This window comes from Lactuca serriola, chromosome 3, assembly GCF_051521515.1.
Source record: "Lactuca serriola cultivar US96UC23 chromosome 3, Lser_US96UC23_V15, whole genome shotgun sequence".
Lineage (NCBI taxonomy): Eukaryota > Viridiplantae > Streptophyta > Magnoliopsida > Asterales > Asteraceae > Lactuca > Lactuca serriola.
In genome coordinates, this window is record NC_136410.1 from 19,178,574 (window position 1) to 19,205,497 (window position 26,924).

A 26,924-nucleotide genomic window follows, 5' to 3' on the forward strand; every position below is an offset into this window, starting at 1 on the left:
AAAAAAAAAAAAAACAAAAAATATTTGTCAAAATTAATTTTAAAAACTACTTTTGGAGTTTTTATACAAAGAAAATGAATTTTTTAAAAAAGTAAGGAAATCCTGACTTTTTGTAATTTTTCCACAAATAACTTTTGGCTGTGAAAAACTAAACCAAACACTCGCTTAAACTTTAGAGGGTGTTTTGGATTCCTTTCAAAATAAATTATCGAATTATCGGATTTTTAAAAAGAAGTAAGTAAAAAATGTATTTGAGATTACTTCAAAAGTAATAAGTAAAAAAAATTTATTGTATTGATGCTTTTTAAAATGGAGTTTTGCATTCTTTGAACAAGAGGTTTTTATGAATTAGTTTTTTTAAACTATAAATGACCCTACGATCTTTATTGAACTATTTAGTCTCATTTATTCCCTTATTTTTTTTTCATAACCTTTTTTTAATCAGATTAAGTATAAAAAAAATTCACTACAAAAATTAATTCAAATATTTTTAAAAACTTATTTTGCTATCCTCATAAATCAATAAACATTGTCCAAAAAAAAACTTTTAAAGATCAAAAACAATCCAAAACATAACCTTACTTTTTAAGCTTATTAAGATAAAAAAAAATTAGGGTAAATGTCACAAAAATATTAAGTTTTATTTTATTCAAATCGAACATCGTGTTTTTCAATTTTATTCAATGGTGATCATTTCCCAATAACCTTCAAATTTACTGTAACATTCCGAAAATCAAAATAAAATTTTTCATTTTCCAAAATCAAACCACAAACCATAAATGTTTACAAACTTACTTTCCAAAAGTCAAAATCACAAATCAAAGTATCACAAAATCAAATCTCATAAAATATGAAGGATGTACACGATCAAGCCTTCCCCTTGTCCCGATCATCTGAAGTACCTGTGTAACGACCCAAAAATCAGGGGTAAAAATTTCATTTATAATCCAACCCAAACATAGATACCATTTATTCCAAACATTCCCAAACAGTGTTAATCAAAAAAATTTATTAGAGTTCGTCCCAAAATCATTCATTGTGGAAATCATAGGCGTGCACTACGATCAATCTGAGCCCTTCTTTTCCAAACTGATGATACCTGAAACCAAAACTGTAAACCGTAAGCACGAAGCTTAGTGAGTCCCCCAGAGCATACCCCACACACAATCCACATGACACATATCGTATTAGCTGTAAAAACTATTTCTACCGTTATCACATATCAATTAGCTATAAAAGCTACTCTATCATGTATCACATATCAAATAGCTATAAAAGCTATCTCTACCATTAGCACATATCAAGTAATTATATAAGCTACTTTTGCCACATATCACATATCAAATAACTATAAAAGTTATCTCTACCATTGGCACATATCAATTAGCTATACAAGTTATCTCTACCGTTAGCCACAAAGGCTATCTCTACCATCAGCCATAAATGTTGTCTCTACCATTAGCCACAAGGCTATCTCTACCATTAGCCATAAAGGTTGTCTCTACCATTAGCCACAAAGGCTATCTCTACCACATATCACGCATACATACATATTACACACCTTTACATAACAAGTATACCAACTATCATAAAATGGGCCGACCTTGGTGCATCAGACCCGTTGGTATGGTGAGAAGACTCACTTCTCAAAGGCTGAACTGGCAAACTGAAGTCAGATATATCTCATGCTGCTCCTCCCAAACTGCCTATAATCAATGAGTGAATAACTCAGCATAATCCCATAAATACCCCCAGGGTCAACCCTGGTCAAAGTTAAGGTCTATAATCCATGCTGACCTTGACTCGTCAAGTGTAACTTGACACTCGTCGAGTTCCTTGTTTAACTCACCAAATCACTGAGTCACCCTAGTGACTCTTCGAGTTCCTTGAAGTTCATGGTCGTGAACTCCCAACCGTGAACCATTGACCGTGAATGAGAAAACCCTTCCTGACTCGCCGAGTCACTTTCACGACTCGCCGAGTTCCCCTAGTCCAACATGTTTACGGTCCTTTCTAATGGGACTTAAGGTCCCAAACTTCAGATATATCTTCTTCTAGGGCAGATGTCCCATAAATTTGCAAACTTTACGAGCATGCATGGCCTCACATTGCCATAACACAAAAAATAACCTTCAAATAAGGTTTTCATGCATGGAGAGGGGATAAGCTTATAAAAAGATGCAACTTTATGCAATTCGGGACCTTAGAAGGTCCATATCCAAACTTGACTTCATTTTGCCTCAAGAATGGCCATTTTCTTCCAAGAAAGAGATCTAAAATCTACAACTCAAGATAACGAATTTATACCTCAACGAGATGGCCAAAACAGAGTAGATGCTCGATCTACTGCTTCTCCCTTGACCCTTCGTCTTCAAACTTTGAAATCCTTCCCAAAAACCCCAAGAATTGCTCACAAAGGCTGTCACTCCCAGACAAGAAGGTTCACGGCCGAAAACGTTCTTCTTAGAGATAATAAGATGCTAAGGGAGGCCACAAGGGTAGATAATGATCCTTATATAGGGTGCAAACCCTAAAAACTAGGGTTTCCTCTTAAAACTCCTACTCGCCGAGTTGGGTCTTCCGACTCACCGAGTAGGTCTCGATCCCGCGTCCTTGATTTAATGCCCCCACTTGACGAGTTGGACTCCCAACTCGCCGAGTCCATGTACCAAAACCTTAAAAGCTTGAACCCAATAGACAATTCCTGGAACAGGTGTTACAACCGGAAACATAAAACTAAAATTGTAAGCCAAAGTTTAATGAGTTCCTTCAAAATACCACCACACAAACATATAACAACATGCATATTGGGTCCACAACCATCAAACTGGATTACCCCTGAGCCCATAATATGAGTCTGGTTTGCCTTTCTGGCCCACATCCTATATCTGGATTGCACCCAAGCCCACAACATAAGTCTGGTTTGCCTTACTGGGCATCAACGTATGTATGGCTTGCTCTCAAGCCCGCAACATAAGTCTGACTTGCCTTTCCGGCCCTCAGCCTATGTATGGCTTGCTCTTGAGTTTGTTGGCTTCCGCACAGAGCAATATTTCCTCAACCCAACCACACTATGTCGACATATATATAACAGATAACATATATCCAGTAAACAGATAATCATATAACCAGTCAACAGAAAAACAGATTAATCTACAAATCACTACCGCATAACATCTTATATACCAGGACACATATATCTGACATATCAATACAACATAGCAACATCCTCTATGCCAGGATACATAACCTAGTAGGCCGACATTGGTGCCTTCGACTCACAAGTGCAGTGAGGGAAACTCACATCACAGTCTGAAAAGATAGTTAGACCGAACCTTACTCCGATTACTGCATCTACTAATCTCTTACACAAAAACCAGGGCCTTAAACTCAAACTACCACTCAAAATACCTAAAATGCCCCTAGATAAGATTTGGTCAAAATCTTGGTCAACGGTCAAAGCTGAAAGTCAAAAAGTCAATGGAAGATCCAGTTGGTTGAGTACGTCCTGCGTACTCAGCTACTATGTCAGGCATAGTCGCATCTCATCCAAAACCACGAGACTCTAACCCAGTGCACATAATGTACCCATTGGTACGCCCATCGTACTCCGTCTGAATCAAAAACTTCATATTAAGAACTTATTCCTTAAAGACCTCTCATATCCAGATCCATAACATCATTCTAATTCATAAAGTTTCCACCTTTATGACTTTCCATGGCTACACTAGGCCCAAAAGATAAAACCCTAACTTAATAATCCATTAAGACATCTTGAGTCTTGCATGGAAGGGATAAAAGGACGAAGATCTCATATTTATGGTTCTTAATAGCTCCATAATGGATAAAGTTTCCAGCTTTATCCATTAGGATCGTCTAAACAACCAAGATCTTGTCTTTAAGTCTCAAAGACCAAAAATGCATCTTTCTCAACTTAATCCATTAAGTCCAAGTCTCCAACTTTATCCATAACAAGGTTACAAACTTTCAAGATCTAAACTCTATGCACTAAAGTGACCAAAAAGTGAAAAATATGAAAATTAATAAGATCTATGAAAGTAATGAGCAAGTTTGAAGCTTTTTACTCAAAATTGTCCAGAAATGATGTAATCTTGCTGGATCTATGCTTGAATCCTTCTTCCATACACTTTGCCACTACCTTGTTCTTCAACATTCCACCTTCTAATGGAGAAATCAGCTCATAAATGATGCCAAGGCTCAAAATAAGTGAGAGGAGACTAGGGTTTTGAGTTAGAGGCTCATGATGGGAAGGACCCCCAAGGGGTTAGAGACCTTAAATAGGGTTCAAAATCATTAAAATAGGGTTTTTACTTTGCGGCGGTACACCCAATGTACCTAAATTTACGCTCAACATAATGCCCTAAAAACGTGTTCTTCAGCCTAGTACACCCATTATACTAGCTAGTGTATGCCCAACATACTGTCAGACTCCCTATTGAAGATCCCGACAATCATATCTAATTACTTTTAACTTAAAACATACCGAACTAAAATCCTTATTCCAAAAAGGAAGTTCGAAACATCACTTTTTCCATTTTACCCTTTGACTCCAAAACACAAACCAAGGGCTCGGATTGCATAACCAGTATTATCAACATCCAATAGGGTCTAAAACCTATTCCCTTGAAGCCCAAGGCCTTTACTTGATCCATTTACTGTCCAAAATCCCTAAATAAGAAACTTCTCGATACAGGATGTTACAACTCTCCCCCACTTAAACTGCATTTCGTCCTCGAAATTCGTCTCGGATACGATTCCTGAAACAACAACATATTCCATGAACTCCCTCTAACCATTTCGAAATCAAGGCATCTTATAAAGAAAACTCGAAAGAACGCTTGGAAACCCACAACTGCCAACAAACAACCCAATAACTTGAAAATGCTCAATCGTAACAGTTTGCTTTCTCTCCCTAACTGTATGACCCAATTTCCAAAGAAAACTTGCACAAATCGAGAACTCTTAGAACTACAACGACAAACCGACTTTGTCACTATACTCCCCGAAACCAGGAAGCCATCAGTCTACACTTTAGAAACCTTACCCTAAGACTGATGATCATCTATTCGTCGAACCTACCCATTGTCCCTGACTAAGAACACCTCCAAAACATGCTGAAAGAATACTCAAAACATACCGATCGTGAATTCCTCCCAATACCAAATCCGAAAACTGTGCCCCAAAACCTTACACACTTGTCATCCTGACAAGTCACCACTAAACCACTGCTATCATGACCATAATGATGGTCCTTACAAAATTTCACATTCCATCCAAATCCCTTATCAGTTGAGGTGTCCATCCACCTGATAAATCACTCGAGAAGTTTGAAACGAACTTCATGACTCAAGTCTCCATAATCGATACCCAACATTGGTATCCAAACTTCAAATAATCAGCCCCCAATAAAACTCGCTTCAAAATGTAGCACATCGTAAGAGAATTCTGATGCACAACTATTACTCCTAACAACCTTTAACTGCCCACATGATCTAAACCAGCTGGTCACTAAATCTCCTAACTTCCAAAAACAACACACTAACCATACCAATAAGACTAATGATCCGAGACCTAAGAGTCTCAATCAAATAACCATCGGGTCCCTCCCATGTGAGTCATGCAACCATTAGTTCACAATACATCGTGACACCATCTACCCACTAGGATGATAAGCTCACGGTATCACAACAATCTTATAGTTATTTCATTACTATCCTGAAGACTCAAGACCAGCACCACAAGGGCCTAAAGATACTCAACCATCAACCCACCGACTTGCAGGAACCCCATCAACATCTCTCTCAACACAACCCAAGCCAAGTGCTCTCATGTTATTATATTCAAATTACTTATATCCCCAAGGGAAACGCATAACCAACCCTAGACTAAATACATTCCTTCTTCCTCACAACCTTACCCAGAGGGTGTAGTACCTGTAGATCTAACCAAAATGACGAACTTCAACCGCTAAAAGAAACATGCTCATTCAGCCAAAACAAAGATCCTACGCCTTGAATGAAACTGAACGGATCCTATCAATATGTAACTTAGCTCGATAAAACTTCCAAAATCATTCAGAAATGATGTCAAAACCCTGGACGGGTCAATCGAGATACCACTTCTACTAACGCAACATGTCAAAACTTGATTTTGCGCAAATCCAAAGCCACACCTGAAAAACTAAACAACACTGCCCCAACATCCAAACTTCCAATAACCAAGGACATCTGCCAAACTCGAGCCTGGTATGAACAATAATTTCATAAACAAGAATGAGGAACAAAACATACCAAACTCTGAAACTGATCGACCGATCAACAACTGCTCATCATAGACTATAGATATCAAGATATACAACAAGTTGACAAATCTCTCAACAATCGATACTCAACTTGAGCGAGCCAAACACCTTTGACCTATTCCTCGATGCTTTCGAAAGGAACCATTGGCTACAACGAGCCCCTTAGTGCTTAGACGAAACGAAGCGAGTAGAGCTGCAGATCAGGGGAAGTTGAGCCAGAATTGGGAAGGCCCTTACAAAGTGATAGAAGCTCACCAAAACGGGTCTTATGTGCTCGAAACACTCAAAGGCATCCCAATGCCTCACACGTAGAACATCATAAACCTAAGGAAATATAACTTCTAGGAGGCAAAGCATTCTCCTTCATTCAAAAGTTTCGGTATTTACATTATTTTTTGTTTCTTACACGTCTAAATTTGAACTCTCGTACTTATGTCCTACATTTACATTTGGTACTTCACAAGTTTGAATCACAACATTTGAGTGCTTTGAGGAATTTCAAATGTGAACTTCTAAATGTGATCAATTTTAGCAATTTCTCTCATTATCCCGCATATGATTGCTCACATGAGACATATTATGGGTGACCTTCACACCTAGCATAGACAAACTTCCTTGGGTTATCCAAATAACCTAGAAGTTACTCTCGACGACATGAGAGAGTTTGAGCATTATACATTACACAATTCACCCTTTACGAGAGGAGAACATGTCCTATACTCTCTCCCCATGCACTAAAGAGTATACAATCATCATTTTTTGAACTTAAAAATACCCAAAGACATTCATTACAAATGAAAAAAGTACAAACATTCATTACAAGGGTACACAACAATACATCTTATAAGAAGCCTAGATCATTCTTCTTCTTCAATCAAAGAGGCCTTAAAAGCCTCAAAACTGGATTGGTCCAGTCCAGATGATGCCAAATAATCTTCGTTGGGAGAGGTTGGCAAAGCATGTTGCAATTCTTCGTAACGCCCACTCAGCATCCGATGTTCCGGGATCTGAAATCCATACTTTTCTTTCATTAATTTGCATACATTGTAACGCCTGTGTTTCCGGGCTTGCCGTTTTTTTAGCAATGTAATAGTCTAGGTTAACTTTTGTAACCCGTTTTGAAATAATATAAGTATATTATTTGAGTATTATGTGTTTTGTGCCTAATTGCTTAATTATGTGGTTTGATTAATTAAGAATAAAAATAAGCGTCAAAAGTAAAGTATGAGATAAGTCTGATATCTTTACATAAAGTTGTAGTGGTCGAAATGAGGTTTCCGAATATATAAGGAATGCCGAAATCCGAGTTATAACGAAGAAGTTATGATCTGTCAAAGTTTCGCGACAGAACCGGCACGATCCAGCGCGGCGTAAATAGTGAATTTAAGGTAGATAGATAACTATCCTTAGTGATCTAAATGAGAATTGAAGATCTCATCGATGGTAGTGCAACGACGGAATGACGGACGGAATCGGAGTTTAGATGAAGGAGTTACGAATTTCGAACGGAGTTTTCCTGTCCCGGCCTACTAAAGATAATATATAAGTAATATACTTATAATATATTAAAAATAAAGTCACAATTAGCCAATGGAGTCTAAACGAGAGTTGTAGAGCATAATCTCACCTTCGCGGTGATATAAAGAACGTCGAAAACGGATTTCGTATGCGAAAGTTATGAATTTCTGAAGTTCGGGGCGCGAAACCCCAAAACTGTCAGATGCCACGACATGGCAAGCAGTGCCACGACGTGGCAAATCTCCTGTCACCTCCGGAAGGCCCCCAGATGCAACTTGGGATGACGCATGCTGTGACGACCAAGCCCACGACGTGGAAAAAGGTTGCCACGACGTGGCAAGGGCCAAATTTGCCCTATAAATAGATTTGAAGGGCCAGCCGTTTATGGTTGCTATTTTCTCTCTTCTCTCTCCCGTTTTACCTCGATTTGCGTGCCATAAATACCCCGAATCCCCGGTATTATTCTCGAGCCCCGAAGCAAGTCCCGAGATCCCGAAGATCCCGAGAAGTGCGGTTCTCGAGCCGAAGCTCTGCCCGCGAGAAGTTCGATTTTTGTAGAGATCTTCCAGATCTGCTGAGGATTACTACTTCTACAAGCCGTAGTGCTGTCTGATCATCTTCTGATCAAGTGAGTGTATACTACCTTTCATAAACACGATAATAATACAAGTGCGGTTTGAGTGTATTAAGTAAATTGTGGTTTATATGTGTGAGGGTGCAGTTACTTTCTTCTAACAAGTAACTATGAAGTATTTTATGCGATATACTTGCTATGTGTATATTTTGTGATTGTATGCGTGAATGGATATTCACTTTATTCCATCTCATAGATCTGAATTGCTTTCTATGAAATATGTGTTATGTGGTATGCCTCATCTGTTATATGGAATATATATATTGAATGAAAATGATATATAGGTTTTAAACTATGTATGAAAATATATTCTTATCTACTAATATGTTGGGTAGAACATGGGTAGATAGTTGGTGTGTAATAAACAGATGAGAGGCCTCGATGTTGTTGTTGTTGTTGATCTAGTTATTCAGCGGAGTATGGATAACGACCACGGACTCTTTCTAGACAGTCCAGTGGAACGCTAGCAGGTTCATAACCTGTAGGTGTTGTGAACGATGTGTTCACCGGTGTACTCTATCCCCCTCATGGTTGCCTTTAGGATATCTATTGTTGAGGAAACCCCTTAGCAGTGATGTCCGTCCCGATGAAAATCCTAGATTAGGTCCCTTGAGATAGTTGTTGTTTTAGGGACGTAAAGTGAGGATAACGGGAATGGGTAATCGGGATAGTGATTGGTTGGTGAAATTAAATATAACTTATTTATTGTGGGTTGAAAACCCTATATGCTCACCAGGCTCCCAAGCTTGACCCACTCAGTTTTATTTGTATTACAGGAAGTGGCACAAGGGCGTAAGATGGATGGATCATCTTGTTGTTTTGTTTACAAGTCTGTGTATGTATATATTTGTTGAATGACTTGTAATGTTTATCGTTTATGCTTCATGATCTGTATCGGAACATGACATCCCGAGTTTTGATTATATAATGAAATGCATCTCTTGATGAAATGATTTGATAAATATTATTTTATCATGTTTTGTTTTGGGAACAAATTCCGCAACTCTTTCAAATCAAAAGGATTTACTCTGAATTTATTTAAAAGCATAAATGAAAATCGGTCTTTTCTGGCCGAGAGTTTGGGGATGTCACATACATGCTCTAAACAATAATCATTATATGCTTTGTAAAGTCTTTTGGAGTTACTCATAAATGTCTCGGAACACATGGCTTTATCAAAAGATTCGGAAATACGCTCTTGTAGCATCCAATCCATATCATTCCTTGAGTGGGTGAGTCGACCATTTAACTTACTATTGCTAACACGAAGGTTGGCTACTACGAGTTCTAGGTTGGAAACCTGACGAACCAAACGATCATGTTCTTGTTGGTTTTTCTTGGTAAGCTCATATTTGGTCTTATACTCGGATACTTCAGTGGTGGCCACGACTGTTAGACCTCGAGCCTCTTTAAGTTCAGTTTTGTGCCGTTTATCAAACCCCACATTATAGGCCATTGACTGCACCATGTGGGCATGACGTCTATTGGTGAGTTCGTCGGTGCTCATCTTGACCATTTGGGATAAAGTTACTTGTGGAAAGACATTAGATATGAAGTCAGAGATGTATGTCGATTCCAACACATCGGTTTCACAAGTGATATTCCAAGATGGATGAAAAATTCCACTACGATCGGCCTTGCAGGACGTTTGAGGTGTCCACGACCCACAATTAGAGCCTGAACCATCACCCAGAATAACAAGTGAGCTTGTTGTACCAAAGGTGTGTTGGTGAATTGTTTCACTAATTGTATTTAAGTGTAATGGGTTGACTTTTTGACCAAAATCAATTTTGATGAATATTAAACAAGTAAGAAAGGTGTGGAGTGCACATTTGTTTAAATTTATTCAAGATTTAAAGTACACTGTTATTTAGGGGCGAATCCCTTGAAAAAACGGGGGTCCGGGGCAGCTTCCTTGGGAGCAGGGTCTAAGGGGCAGAGCTTGTGGCAGGGGTTGAGATGTTTCAACAATTTTTTACTCTTATCCAAATACCCATTTTAACAGTTTTGGCGGTTTGTGACAGTTTGAAACTGTCTTGTGACAGTTTTCAGACAAAGATCAAAAACAGTTTTTTGGTCATAATCTAGTACTCATGAAAAACATACCCTCTTATTCTCTTTCTTTTTCTCTGATTTTCTCTGAGTCTTATCCAATTGAGGATTTAGGAGTACCACCCAAATACTTTGATTTGAAAGTGATATTCACGATTTTCAGATTTCTAAATGTCATTAAACCCAAATTTCTAACAAAAATCGAAGTATTTTGTGATCATGACAAATTAAACAAGTTTGAAGGGCAAGATTTCCATAGATGGCAAAAGAAGATGCACTTTCTTCTCACTACTCTGAAAGTGGTCGATGTTCTGAGTACACCCATGCCAAAATTTGTTGAAGATGAAACTTTGGAGGCAACAAGGAGAAGATCAAAGTGGGACAATGATAACTACATCTGTCATGGTCATATTCTCAATGGTATGTCTGATTCTCTGTTTGATATCTACCAAAATGTTGAAGCTGCAAAAGAGTTGTAGGATTCTCTTGAATCCGGATACATGACTGAAGATGCTTCAAGCAATAAGTTTCTCGTAAGTAACTTTATGGGTTACAAGATGACTGACTATAGGCCTATTATGGAACAATTCCATGAAATGTTAAGGATCCCGGGACAGTTTGCTCAACACAATCTGAAAATGGATGAAGCCATTTCTGTGACTGTGATCATTGAAAAACTGCCCCCTTCCTGGAAAGATTTTAAACATAATCTAAAACATAACAAAGAGGAATTAACTTTGACTCAACTTGGAAGCCATTTACGGATTGAAGAGTCCTTAAGGACTCAAAAACTTGATAACAATCCTAAAGGCAAGAACCAAGTTGGTTCCTCTTCTGTGAACATCGTAGAAGGAGAAAGTTTAAAGAACCCCGAAAAGTCTAATGGAAAAAAGGAAGTTTAAAGGAAAGGATGAAAAGTCTTCTAACAAGAAGGCTAAGTTGGTTTGTTGGAATTATAACAAACCGGGTCACTTCAAGAAAGATTGACGTCTTCGTAAAGTAAAGAAGGATAGTGTTGGACCAAGTGGATCCAAGGATCCAGAAAAGTAACAAGGTCAGATTTATGTTTCCATGCAGAATTCTAAATATGTTCATAATTATATTTATGTGATTTCTGAAGCATTTTATGTGCAGAATGATGATGTTGCATGGTGGGTTGATTCGAGAGCAACAAGCCATATATGTAAAGATCTTCGTTGGTTCAAGGAAGGTCAACCAATTGAAGGTATATATGTATTGAAAATGGGAAATGTTACAACTGAACCAATCAAGGGTTTAGGATCTGTTTTACTTTATTTTACTTCTGGAAAATGTTTGTGTCTGAACAATGTTTTATATGTACAGAGGATTCAAAAGAATTTTGTGTCTGAAATTGTTTTAAATAATTATGGTTACAAACAAGTATTAGGAAGTGAATAATATATCTTGTTAAGACATGGTTCTTTTATGGGTTTCGGATATGTATGTAATGGAATGATTATGCTTAATATTAATTATCCTAGTTATGATAATTTTGTTTGCATGGCTTTTTCTACCACTAGCATAACTTTAATAAATTTGATTTATGGCATGCTAGACTAAGACATATTCATTATAAGAGATTAAAAGGCATGTCAAAATGAGTTTAATTCTTGCTTTTGATATAAATAATGAAAAATATAAAACATGCATGTTAACTAAAATCACAAGACAACCTTTCAAAGATGTTGTTAGGGAAAACAAGGTGTTGGAACTTATACATAGTGATTTATGTGATTTCCATGCAACACCTTCCTTTGGAAACAAAAAGTATGTTATTACTTTTATTAATGATGTATCTAGATATTGTTATGTCTATTTGCTACGATCCAAAGATGAAGCTCTTGATAAATTTAAGATTTATAAACAAGAGTTTGAACTTCATAAAAATAAATTAATAAAAGTTTTGCGTACTGATAGAAACGGTGAGTATTATGATCCGGTTTATTTTGAATCAACTAGAATAATACATCAAACTACGGCTCCTTATACACCACAACAAAATGGTGTAGCTGAAAGGAAAAATAGGACTTTAAAAGAAATGGGTAATTTCATATTGTCATATTCAGGTTTAAGTGAAGGTTTTAGGGGTTAGGTTATGTTAACTGCATGTTATATTTTGAATAGAACTCCAAACAAAAGGAGTAAGAATACTCCTTATGAACTTTGGTGTAAAAATGTATGAAATTTGAGTTATCTCAAAATTTGGGATTGTCGAGCAGTTATGAGTCTCACTAAACCCAAAAGGAAAACATTGGGTGAAAGAGGTATAGATTGTATCTTTATTGGATATGTTGACCATTCCAAAGTTTATAGATTTTATGTTTTAGAATCTAATAACTTTGTGTCTGTGAACACTGATATAGAGTCAAGAGATGCTATCTTTGATAAAGAAAGATTTACATCTATACCTAGACCAAGGGACATGATTCATCAATCTTTCAGCAAGAACACAACTCAAGCTGAAGATGCTTTTGGTGGTAGAAGTTTTGTGCTTGAACTTATAAAGAGTACTAGAGCTAGAAAAGCTAAATCTTTTGGCTCTAATTTTCAATTATATTTAGTTGAACGAACAAGGGATGAGACTGTGTCTCAACATCAATATTGTTTTAATATTTAGGATGATCCAAAGACTTTCAGTGAAGCTATGACTTCTAGGGATGTTCATTTTTGGCAAGAGACAATTCAGGATGAGATTGATTCTATCATGCATACCAATACCTGGATATTGTCTGATTTGCCTCCTGGTTGCAAAAGAATGTAAATGGATCCTTAAAAGAAAAATGAAGGTATATGGCACAATTGATAAGTATAAAGTCAGATTGGTTATCCAAGGCGTTAGACAAAAGGAAGGCATTGATTACTTTGATACGTATGCTCCTGTTGCCAGCATTTCAATTATTAGATTATTATTAGCTCTTGTAGCTATACATAATCTTGTGATTCACCAAATGATTGTGAAAACTGCATTCTTGAATAATAACCTGGATGAGGAAATATACATGAAACAACCTGAAGGGTTTGTGATTCCTGGATATAAACACAAAGTGTACAAGTTGAAGAAATCATATATGGTTTGAAACAAGCACCAAAACAATGGCATCAAAAGTTTGATGATGTTGTCTTGTCTAATGGTTTTGCATTAAATCAAGCTGACAAGTGTGTATATAGCACATTTGATACTTCTGGTAAAGGAGTTATGATGTGTCTATATGTGGATGATATGTTGATTTTTGGTACTAATTTAGAAGAAGTAGATAAAACCAAGAAATTATTAACATCTAGTTTTGAAATGAAAGACTTAAGGGAGGCTGAAGTAATTCTTGGTATAAGAATTAAACAAGGAAACAATAGGATTACAATTTCTCAATCTTATTACATTGAGAAAATATTGAAAAAGTTTAACTTTGAGAATTGTTCTCCTGTTAGCACTCCTATAGATCCTAGTCTCAAGCTTCTACCTAATAAAGGATCTCCAGTCTCTCAACTTGAATATTCAAGAGCTATTGGTTGTCTAATGTATGTCATGATTAGTATTAGGCATGATATAGCAAACTCTGTGGGAAGGCTTAGCAGATATACTAGTAAATAGTAATCCTAGTACACATCATTGGCAAGTTATGAGTTAGAGTATTCAAGTACTTGAAAGGGACCATGAATTATGGTTTAACTTATAGTAGTTATCCTTCTGTTTTGGAAGGTTATTCTGATGCCAATTGGATTAACAACTCCTTTACAAGTGGTTAGGTGTTTCTTCTTAGAGGAAGTGTCATTTTTTAGGCACCCAAGAAACAGACTTGTATTACTAACTCAACCATGGAATCTAAGTTTGTTGTATTTTCTATTGCTGGTAAAGAAGCTGAGTGGCTAAGCAATTTGATTTATGAAATTCCACTCTGGTCAAAATCGATATCTACCATTTCTATCAGGTGTGATAGTGTTGCAACCTTGGCTAAAGCTTATAGTCTAGTGTATAATGGGAAGTCTAGACAATTTTGTGTTATACATAGCATGATTCGTGAGCTCATCATAACTGGTGTGATATGTGTGGGGTTTGTGAGAACTCGGTTAAACTTAGCCAATCATTTAACCAAAGGGTTAGCTAGAGATCATGTACACAAGGCAGCTGTAGGGATGGGTTTAAAGTCCATCTAAATTTTTTTATATTAAGATACCCAATTCTAATCTAATACAATATTAGATGTTGAGTTCAATGTGGAAAGCTTGATATTTGAAGATTGAAACACATTATTATCATCATCCCAAGGTATATGTTTAATACTACAAGTTAAAGAGGTTGACATTTTATTTCTTATAAGTTCTTTGAAAATTGCATTTTTAGGTGCAAGAACAAAAGAACTACCTATATAAGCATAAAGTTTAGCTTCTTCAAGAAGTTAAGACTTGACTTTGATATGTTTATTGAAGGATGGAAACACGAGCTAGTAAAATATAGTGTCAAGTTAGAACTTTGAGAATGTAAATTGTGATGTATATTATCTTCATGTATTCATTATAAATAGAAAGGGTTCAAACTTCAAACCTTAATGACACCCTGTTATTTGAATATTTGGAATGAATAATATACTAATGTGAAATTCAATCGTCACGACATTTCATTTATGCATGAGTTTGTTGTTGTTATGTTATGTTTTAAGTTAATCAAGATTACACTTAAATTGGGGGGGGGGGGGGGGGGTTGAGGATTATTGGTGAATTGTTTCGCTAATTGTATTTAAGTGTAATAGGTTGACTTGTTGACCAAAATCAATTTTGATAAATATTAAACAAGTAAGAAAGGTACGGAGTGCACACTTGTTTAAATTCATTTAAGATTCAAAGTATATTGTTATTTAGGGGCGAAGCCCCTAAACGAACGGAGGTCCAAGGGTGGCAGCCCCTGGCAGGGTCCAAGGGGCAGAGCCCCTAGTTGGGGTCAAGTTGTTTTAACAATTTTTGACTCTTATTCAAATACCCGTTTTAACAGTTTTGGCGGTTTGTGACAGTTTGAAACTGTCTTGTGACAGTTTTCAGAAAAAGATCAAAAACCAGTTTTTTTTGTCATAATCTGGTACTCACGAAAAACACCCTCTCATTCTCTTTCTTTTTCTCTAATTTTCTCCGCATCTTATCCAATTGTGGATTTGGGAGTATCACCCAAATACTTCGATTTGAAAGTGATATTCACGATTCTCATATTTCCAAGTGTCATTAAACCCAAATTTCTAACAAGGTGGTACCTCTTCAAACGGAAGGAACCTCCATGGCTACTCCTTGCATGGCATTCATAAAATCAACTCTGCTTTTACCGCCAGAACCTTGACGGTGCTTCGCGTCTGTGATGTTGGTAGTAGACACCAATTGAGCAGTCTTTTTCTCTTCTTTCTGGATGGTGTATTAGCAAACTAGGCAAAGCCTGACATAAAAGTGGTTTGCTTACAAGGCTTACAGATTGACATGTGTTATCATTGTCACTCTGGTCATTGGTATCATCTTCATTAACATGTAATATTGCTCTTGTTGACTTCATCACAGGCCATTACCTCTCATTACCCTAGTAGAAATCTAAAGATACAACATTTGCCTCTAGTTTGCATTCCTTTTGGTAATCACACAGAAGAGCCTTAACATATTCAAATATACTTTTTTTTCTAAACGCAACAAGAAAAAATAATATGAAAATCACACTTCAAATTATGGGTAAGAGTTGTTAGAAAATGACAGTCACTTACCATTAATCCTCACGTTTAGCATGGAGACTATGAGTTTGTTGTGTCGATCCTACACAACTCTTTTTCCACTAGCAACAAAAACGAGTATGTCGATCTCATTTCCTGGTACACAATACCCTTCTATTTTGCTTAAGTCCTTACGAAGTTGAGGGGTGATAATTTTTATGGTCGGGTCATTGACCATCCTTGATTTGTCACCAAAGACCATCCCTTAGGGTATGAGGTTTAGGCTCGCCTAAAAGAACTCATTTTTCCATTTCTAGATGGTATTTTTGGATTTGTTGCAATTTGTCTCTCTTTATCACGGTTATAGAAAACATATTGATCTTCACTAAAACATTACGTAGAAAATACAGAATAAAGGAACAAAAGGGTCAACTTTTTTTTTCCTTAAATAGGAGGTCAAATGCCACAATTTTGAACATCGCACTTGGCTTTAATTGGCTTATGTGTATAAAATAATGAGATAATAAATCTTCAAAAAACTTGGAGATCGGGAAACAAAGGCATGCCTCCATAGTTTTGACATAAATACACATTTTATTTGGAGGTGGATCCTTGATATGCTGAGTAGGACAGGTAGAAGAACTCCATCCGACAGACGCAATCCATATTGGCTAGCCACACTTTCTAAACCTGCTTGCAAAAGAGTTTCTAAACCTGCTTGCAAAAGAGTTGAGAATATGTCTTCTATACCCAGTTCACAAGTCATCTTCTCATTACTCATGTTTTGCTAGATATTTTGTATGTGTGGTATGTGATTGTTAATTCAGGCTCTTTGCTCTTTGCTCTCTCTCTCTCTCTCTCTCTCTATATATATATATATATATATATATATATATATATATATATATATATATATATCGTAGGGCTGGCAATTCTCGACGCGACACGCGACACGACACGAAATAAATGGGTTTTTCAACCTGCCAACCCGTCAACCCGTTTATTAAACGGGTCATATATGGGTTTCTCAAAAAATAAATGGGTTGACCCGCCAACCCGTTTATATTCTTAATAAAAAAAATTATTATATTTTTAAATGTATTTATGTATCAAGTATTAATATTTAATAAGTATTATATAATATATACCATTTATTCATAGACCATTTGACTGTTTTGACATTATGACTCGTGGTGGATGGTCTAAGGTCATAAGTCGTAACCTATAAGGCTAAGTCTGTAACATGTTTTTGTGAATCTTTTTAATTTTCATGTGGATGTTTAAGACTTAAATATCTAAAATTCGGACCCACGAACCCGCCAACTTGTGAACCCGTATAAATAAATGGGCTGGTGGATCATATATGGGTTTATGTTTCAAACCCGCCAACCCGTGACCTGTATATTTAAATGGGTTGTGTTTGGGTTGACATATTTTGACCCGCCAAACCGCCAACCCACGACACGCCAACCCGAACACGACACGATTGCCAGGCCTAATATATCGTATGTGATTCTCTGTAGTTGCATGCAAAGATTCTTTCTCCCACTCGACTTGACGCATCAACCTATGCATGTCACTCTTTCCAATGGAAATATTATCTATATTATTGATATTGACGCATGCATGCAAAAATTCCTTCTCCCAATTGACATCAACCGATACATGCCACTTCTTTCAATTGACATTGATCTATGCATGTCAAGATTCTTTTATCACTGGGTTATATGTATAATGGCTTCTTGTTGAAATTAAATGTACATGGTTTGTTTTTCTCAAATACATATGGATGTTAGAGTGACAAAGCGGGCATACTATTAAGTATGGATTGAAATGTGTACTACCCATATCACTTCAGATAGGGGGGCTGACGATGAGCATAGGGTGGCTTCCAGACAGAAGTAACAGACGTAAATAACGGACGGACAAAAGTTACGAACAAAAATACTTGGCCCAAAATGCATTACTTCTATATTTAATTGTGTCTTACGGACAGAAGTAACGGACATTAATAACAGGTTGGTTGACCATATCAGAATATCTTAAGCTAAAAGATAATCACGATTCAAATTGATTAACAAATTTCCATTTTGATTCGGACGAGAGCTAATTATATCTTATAAATAGCCAAGGTTTGCAGTCCAGAAAAAAGGCAAAGAAAAAACTCTAATATCCTACTTTCAGCTTTGATCGGTTTCTCTTGTTGAAAATTAACTTTACCATCGAAGTGTTATCTCAAATCCTCACCCGAGATTGTTTCAAGTATCACCAGAGTCAAGGCTGAACGAAGGACAGAGCAAAGATTCATGGCAAGTCTCTTTATCTCAACCGTCTCGTGAACGCAGGTATTCATCATTGGCGAATGATGAGTACTTAGGTTCACGAGACGGTTGAGATAAAGAGACTTGCCACGAATCTTCGCTTTGTCCTTCGTTTAGCCTTGACTCCGATGATACTTGAAACAATCTCGGGTGAGGACCCAAGATGGCACTTCAATGGTAAAGTCAGTTTTCAACGAGAGAAACCAATCAAAGTTAAAAGTAGGGTGTTAGAGTTTTTCTGCCTTTTTTCTGGACTGCAAACATTAGCTATTTACAAGATATAATTACCTGTCATCTCAATTAAAAGGAGAATTTGTTCATGAGTTTGAATCGTGATCATCTTTTAGCTCAAGATATTTTGATATGCTGAATCACACGTTCTGATCAACAAGTAATGCATTTTGGGCCAACACTTTGGGCCATGCCCGTTGAGCCATGCTCGTTAGACATGTCCGTCATTTCTGTCCTTCACTTATGTCTGTCACTTATGCCCGTTACTTATATCTGTAAGACTCCACCCTATGCCCGTCGTCAGTTATAAAGCCCAATCAATGCATTCATCCTGGCTTTCTTGGTAAGTGTATATTTTGTTCTCATCTAGAATTGTCTTCTTGAGTTGCCAACAATGAAACTATTAATAGATTTTAAGAGCCCATCACTACAAAAAAAAAGTACATAAAAATAGCAGTTTAGATAAGAACCTATCCCCAGAAAGATTTTACAGGATTAAAAACGAGTTCCACAGTTAATGCCATTATCTTTTTATATATTTTTTTTATCCCTCCTGTTCTTTACCTTCAGTTGTAAGATTAAACCTCCTTTGATTTTTCCTGTTTTTAAGACATCAATTGCTACCTTAATTTACTTAATATATTAAAACTAAATCACAATGTATGAAATAATTACACCATTTAAGATATTTCATCAACAAGCTCAAAATGAGACCAAGAATTACACCATTATTCGTTACTCAAAATGAAATAAATTACACCATTTAACTTAGTTTTTAACTTCATAAAAGAATGTTTTTGAAAAAAATCAACCTTTAGTTTTATTAAAAAAAACAATAAAAATTGGTCCCAAATAGGGATAATGACTTGAAAGGGTAACGAACTATCGACTTTGATCACATTTAGTCACTAAACTTTTTTTCGTTATCTACTTGTCATTGAACAGTTTCAATAGTTTAGTGGCAAATAAATAACGAAAAAAAGTTTAGTGACTAAATATGAACAAAACCAAAAGTTCGTTTCCCTCTAAAAAATTCAATGACTAAATGTGAACAAACTTCCTCTTGTATTATGTTTTAGCAAATTATTTATTTTTGTTAAGAGATGCATTCGATTATGAAAGATGTTTACAAAAAAGGATCTAGATCTAAATCTACATAATTAACACACACTAACACTCTTAATGTTACATCTCTCAAGCACACCTCTACATGTGGTATGGACCCCTTTATATAGAGGTGTTTACATGTCTCTCTCTCTCATGTCATAAAGGGGGAGTTTTGGATAGAAAAGCAAGATGGATTTAGATATGGAAATCCGAAAGTTGAATTTTTGTAAAACCAAAATCAGATTGGAAAATTGTGATTTTTTATTTTTGAAAATACCAAACCATTGGTTTTTTATTTCGGTTTCGGTTTTTCGTTTTTTTAATACATTTTTTGGGGTTTTGTTTTTTTATTTTTTTATTTTTTTATTTCATAGATTTCTTCATCAACAAATGTTGCTACAATTAAACAAAAATAAATTATTTGCTAAAACATAATACAAAAGGAAGTTTGTTCACATTTAGTCATTGAACTTTTTAGAGGGAAATAAACTTTCGATTTTGTTCACATTTAGTCACTAAACTTTTTTTCGTTATCTATTTGCCACTAAACTATTGAAATTGTTCTCATTTTACCCTTATGACCGGTAACAGCCGGTCATAAGGGTAAAATATGAAGAGTTTCAATAGTTCAATGACAAATAGATAACGAAAAAAGTTTAGTGACTAAATGTGAACAAATTCGAAAGTTCGTTACCCTTTCAAGTTATTATCCCTCCCAGATACTATGCATTTGAATAACTACGTTAAGCAATCAAACATATTCTTTTATTAAATGAACTTTTAACAAAAAGAAAACATTGGAGAGAAAACCTATTGATTCCTTCCAATCAAATATGTTAAGCAATCAAACATATTCTTTTATTAAATGAACTTGTTTAGACAAAAAGAAAGCATTGGAGAAAAATCCTAATCATGAGCATTGACATTCCTATAAAGGCAGCGTGACGAACAAAATCAACCAAGACTTGTATGATAACAACAGAGGTTGGAGCAACGATATAGCATTGTCTAAGAATATACAACCACATGAAACCCAAAGCACCACAACCACCCCAAAGCAAACGTGTGAATCGTAGGATTATGACAAGGGGGAGAAGTATGTGGGTAGTCTGCGGTAATTTTAAGATATTGTTTAAATTAGTCATATAATTGTTTAATGATATTTTAAATTTTTTTACTAATAAACGAGACTTGTTATACTTATTAGCACATCAATTTGGAATGTGCTATAGAGAAACAACATGGACCCCTTCTGATTCTGATTCGGAGCAAGGGACAAACTCAAGGGCTAACATATCAGTTCTTTTAACATAATGAATCACACCGGAAACAACATGAACAATATATGCCATACCTTTCTCAATCAGTGGAATACCGATGTCAGGTAAATATACACATGATATATAATGTTATATGTATGTTGTTTGTGTCGTAATAATGCATTGATTAGATACCATATAGGATTGGATATTATGGAAAATGGATACGGGAGTTTTCTAATGAGTATGCGAGATCAGCTCCCCGATTAACAATGTCCCACGTGTGTCTGTTGCTAATGTCCTAAGTGATGAGAGATACGCCGAGAAGCATTCTAAAGTTATAAAATAAAAAAAGTTGGAGACTTCAAATCAAACCCAACTTTTCTTCATCCATCATGACAAATGAAGAACCAACTATTGTCTCATTATGTTTTGTTTTCTGTAAAATTCAAGGAAAAATAACATATTTGTACGGATCTCTTTATAATAGCACACTATATTCATCTTTTCCCGATATAACATTGTAATTTGAAAAAACTATTGGTTTATAGCAAATACAAAATAGTATTTATATTTCAAAAATAAGTCTTGATAAAAAAATATAATTAGATTGATTTTTCGACATACAGTGCTTTCTTAGAATTGCAATAATGATGTGATAGAAAGAAACAGATAAATGGAAGTATGCTAATCACTTTTCTATTTATATCCTTTTTGTTTCTAATCATGGAAGCTTCTTATAACCAAGAATGACGGATCCACGTATCATTACTACAATACGACGATCAATGGCAATGAAAAGCTTTGTTTGCCATAATATAAGGATATATGCAAATGCAATCATGTATGCTGGTACCATTGTAGATGGATTTGTAACTCAGAATCAAGTAGATGTGATATGTATCATACCTAATTTGTAATCAACTGATCTAAACAAAATCACAAACATTTTTATTATGATGTCACATTTGGGTGGGATGGGTGGACGGGCTACAAAATGGCCGAAACTCAATGCAAACGAGGGATAAGGTGTTATTCCCAAGGTAATTCATAACAAGTATAACTTCTAATGCAACCAACTCATTGCATTAGAATATATACTTGTTTATAATTACCTCTACGAATAACACCTAACCCAATGCAACAAGCCATTGAACTCGTCGTGACTGACAAATAATATAGTGCATATGATATATATTGGATTTTTGCGTTACAAATCCATACACAGTGGTACCAGCATAAATGATTGTATTTGCATATATATATATATATATATATATATATATATATATATATATATATATATATATATATATATATATATTTGCACTATGACGGACAAGGCTTTGTATCTCCACCGAACATCTTATTATAGTAATAATATGTGGATATGTATTGTTTGTTATAAAAATCTTCTATGATTAAACACAAAAGGCTAAATCAAACAAAAATCAACCTAATTTTAGTTTTTTTTTCTTACAAAGTCGCTATACATTTGAAATATAAAAATTGTTAGTGTATTTGTTATAAACTATAGGTTTCTCAAAGTAAAATGGTGTACCGGAAAGAGATGAAAGTAAGGTGCTATAGTAAAAAGATTGATGCAAGTTTATTGTTTTTCTTGCATTTTACCGAAAACAAAAGATAAAACGACAAAAATTGGTTCTTCTCTTGTTATGATGTCTTAAAGAAAGTTGGGTCAACTAATTTGAAGACACTCCGGATAAAAAAAAAAATTATAATTTTAGCATGCCACGCAACATGTCTCTCCTCACTTGGGAGACGTCAAAACCAAAAACTTATCCTACATAGTGAATAAGTGAACAGAATACTCTCGTCTCCATCCTCTACTATATCTACGTCTTATTTCCTACCTAATCAATGTGTCCTCTCGGCTCTCGAACGTATGTGTCACTAATATGCTTGAAACATCTTGCAGCTCATCCAACAACATCCTTTAGTAACTAAACGGCAGATATTAAATAAATCTCGAGGCTCTAAACCCTAATAAACCTCAAAAGGCAAACGGAGAATTTACAAAAATGTTATATAAAAACAATGAAACACATAACCAAATATACAATCTATATGGTATGCATATTTATCTCACATTGGTATTCCCTCTGATTGACAAAGGCATGACATGCATAAATTGCTTCTTAAGTATATCAAAACTCTAACATTCTATGGCCATCCGAACTGCATGTTGACATTGGTCCATTTCAAGCAATGTAACATGCCTAAGACATTGGTCTTCATTTTCAAGCAAATTGTGTACAAAAAATCTATATGACAAGTGTATTATTAAACAACTTGCTAAGTTAAAAAGCTTTACTTATCTCTGGTCCATAGGTCGATATTAGCATGTGCAGCTCCACCTGATTTTGTTGCCTTAGTTTTTAGAATTGCATGCTTATATTTATTCGAAAGAAGAGACATTTATACTTGAATCCTCGCGTCCAAACATAGTTTTTAGGAATATATTTTGAAAAAGTCCCTCTTTAGCATTATACTTTCAAATCTTTTATTGTTTACTTAAACAAGGACCATTTATGTAATTTATTTTCACAAGGACTATTATAATATTAATATATATTTTAGCCTCGATCGTAATATTTTGTGAGTTGTATATAACAACAAACTTTATTTATTTATTTATTTATTAGTTTGCTTCGTGGCATGCGTTGAATGAAATAAATACCAACAAAAATGCATTTTTTTTTATTATTTCGTTGCACTAAATAATCTTTTCAATATATATATATATATATATATATATATATATATATATATATATATATATATATATATATATATATATATATATATATATATATATATATAATTTTGATTAAACGCGAATAACAAGTATTGGTTTTAATTCCATGTAATCATGAAATTTTGTAGATGTTATCCTTAACAAAAAAAATGATAAAAAATTTCATCTATTCAATTGTGATTCTTTTGCTTTTGTAAAATCAACTATCAATTGAGATACTAACAAATGATATATTCGTTAAAATATTTTCTTTTAAGCATGAAAAGGGATTGTTGACTGTAATGATGTTTTGATTAATTAAGAGTTATTATAGTTTTTTGCTAACTTATGTTAAGCTTTCACAATTTATGTTAATGATGTTTGATATTGTAATATTTTATGCAAGTTGCTATAATTAGTAATGCAAATTGCAAATACTTACAAGCCCACACCCAAATCTCAATAAAACCATAAAATTTTAAGGAAATTAGAAGAGCACGCACGCACCTTCATATAAATTAGGCCACATGAATCATGATTTGATTGTAGCCCTTCTAACCTATAAACAGCAGATTAGGAAAGTCAAACACCATATAAACAATAATCCAGAAAATAGGGAAAATAATAAAAAAAAAAATCCAAATAAATATTATGATAAGCACCCTTTTTACGCTTTTGTATCTTTGAATATCTATATTAACTCACAAAACACACCACCCTGATTGTGAATTACAAAAATTTGGTTTTATTTTTCAGTCACACATTCACATAGACAAAAACTATAATTTTACCTTATTTTCTAATTCCAAAGGCTAAGTTTAACTTTTTTAAAAAACAAAAAATAAAACTGAAGGAATTACATCCAATGTTTTAAAAACCGGTTTTTTAATTGAACCGGTATGATTACCGGTTCCCGGTTCAACTGGTTTAACCGGTTCGACCGTCGGGTGAACCGGTTTTTATATTTTTCATGTTTTTTTTTTATTTTCCTACACATACGTACATATAGAAATTATGAATTTAATGTTTACAAGTTCAAACATTAAACATACATATAAAAATAAGTTGTAGATGAATCCAAATACATTAAAATAACACATAACCATAAGTTTTAGTGTTTTACATCAATTCATATATTTCAAAAAGAAAATAAAATATAATACCAAAACGAAATATAGTTTTTGATGAATACAAACATATCAAAAGAATTTATAACATTTACCATATCTTTTAATTTAGAGAAAACTAAATAGATTTGAAAAAAAAAAATCTTCAAAGTTTATTATGTAAATGGTTATTTTTCATGTGTTTTTATTTGGTTTAACCGGTTCAACCGGTTTATTTTGACCGGTTCAACCGGTTTTTTCTAAAAACCGGCCGGTTCAATCCGGTTCAGAAATCAATGTAAAACTGGTAATAGTTGAACCGCTTCCTCTCCGGTTCCCGGTTTAAACCGGTTTTTAAAACATTGATTACATCAATTACCATCTACAGTTTCATATTTACCATAAAGATTTTTTTCCTAGTATTAACCCATCTATGGTGGAATAATCATTGCAATGTTTTGCTTCTATCAACCACTTAAAGATCTGAATCATGACGTAAACCAGACAGAAATAAGGCATTTCATTGAATAAATGTTTAAAGAAAATTATGGATGTTTACCATTAAAACATTCGAAGATCCTCGATCCAGATCCGTCAATGTGAGTTTGGAATCATACGAATCTGACCTAGATCTGTTGGGAACGAAAAGTAGAAGGAGAACACAGTTTTTGAGTTGGCAAAGAAGAGTAGAAGCAAGGAGAGAACGCCAAGATTCGTTTCATTTTTACCTAAATATGGTGGCTGTCTGATGGTGGTGAAGATCGTGGTGACAACGGCGGTGAACGATGGTGGTATTTAGATTTTATGTTAGAGATAGGGAAGAGAAACAACAGGTTTAGAGAGAGGAATGAAAGATGGAGGAATGTCCGGAAAGAGAGCTTCCTTGTTTTGAGCGCTTTTTTAAGCCTTTATTTTTACCGATGGTGGTGAAGATCGTGGTGACTGTGACGGTGAACGTTGATATTTGGGGTTCATCATAGAGAGTATAGGGAAATAGCAGGTGGTGATGGTGGTGGAGACCTTGCCGGAGATAAGCTTCTGCGGTGGCTTTGTCTAGGGCTAGAGAGAGCGAATGGTGAGGTGTAGTCTGGTGAGAAGGAGAGGAACTGGTGAGAATTTGGAGAAAGGTTAATTCCATAAAAAGTTGTTTATGTTTTTTTTTCATCTCAAAATAGGGATAATGTCATAAAAAACCTTAAGTTTGGCAGAAAATGTCGGTTTTACCCTTCGACAGGTTTTTGGTTCGTTTATACCGCAAATTTGTCATTTTTTTGTTGGTTTTACCCTTGTTACCTACAATAGCAGGTTTCCAGGTTATTATGAATTATTTTTTTGTTGGTTTTACCCTTGTTGGTTTTACCCTTGTCATATAAAATATTTTTATTTTTCTTTTATAAAAATTAATTGAATGTAACTAATGTCATATTATTATTAGCTAACAGACTTTTTTAATGTTACTTTGAAAAATTGAAGTATTAATTAATAAATATTTAACTTTTGATAAAACTAGGTAACTTTTTTAAAATTTAAATATAAAAACCTTATATCGAACAAATATAAAATTTATCGTACATAAAGCTAAAAATATGTTTCAGTAGAAAACTATTTAGTTTTATAAAATTTTGAATATATATTTATACTTTATATGTTTATAATCTTAAGGGGTTTTTTTTGTAAAATATTTGTAAACTTAAGGGTTTTTTAGCAAAAAGTAATTCATAGTAACCTGAAAACCTGCTATTACAGGTAACAAGGGCAAAACCGACAAAAAATGACAAGTTTGCGGTATAAACAAACCAAAAATCCGTTGAAGGGTAAAACCGACATTTTCTGCCAAACTTAAGGTTTTTTATGACATTATCTCCTCAAAATACATATGATTATCGATTATTTGTTAATTTATCATGGAGTTAAATACAA

The 26,924-nt window shown here is 34.7% G+C and overlaps 1 long non-coding RNA gene across 1 annotated transcript; it reads right to left on the reverse strand.

Moving 5' to 3' along the window:
• Positions 1–729: 729 nt before the first annotated feature.
• LOC145091607 (uncharacterized) lies at positions 730–26,158 on the reverse strand. The gene is made up of 4 exons (XR_013702230.1): positions 25,733–26,158; positions 25,564–25,636; positions 24,406–24,457; positions 730–1,099 (listed from the first exon to the last, which is right to left on the reverse strand). It is a non-coding gene; the product is annotated as an uncharacterized LOC145091607 (long non-coding RNA).
• Between the last annotated feature and the right edge of the window lie 766 nt (positions 26,159–26,924).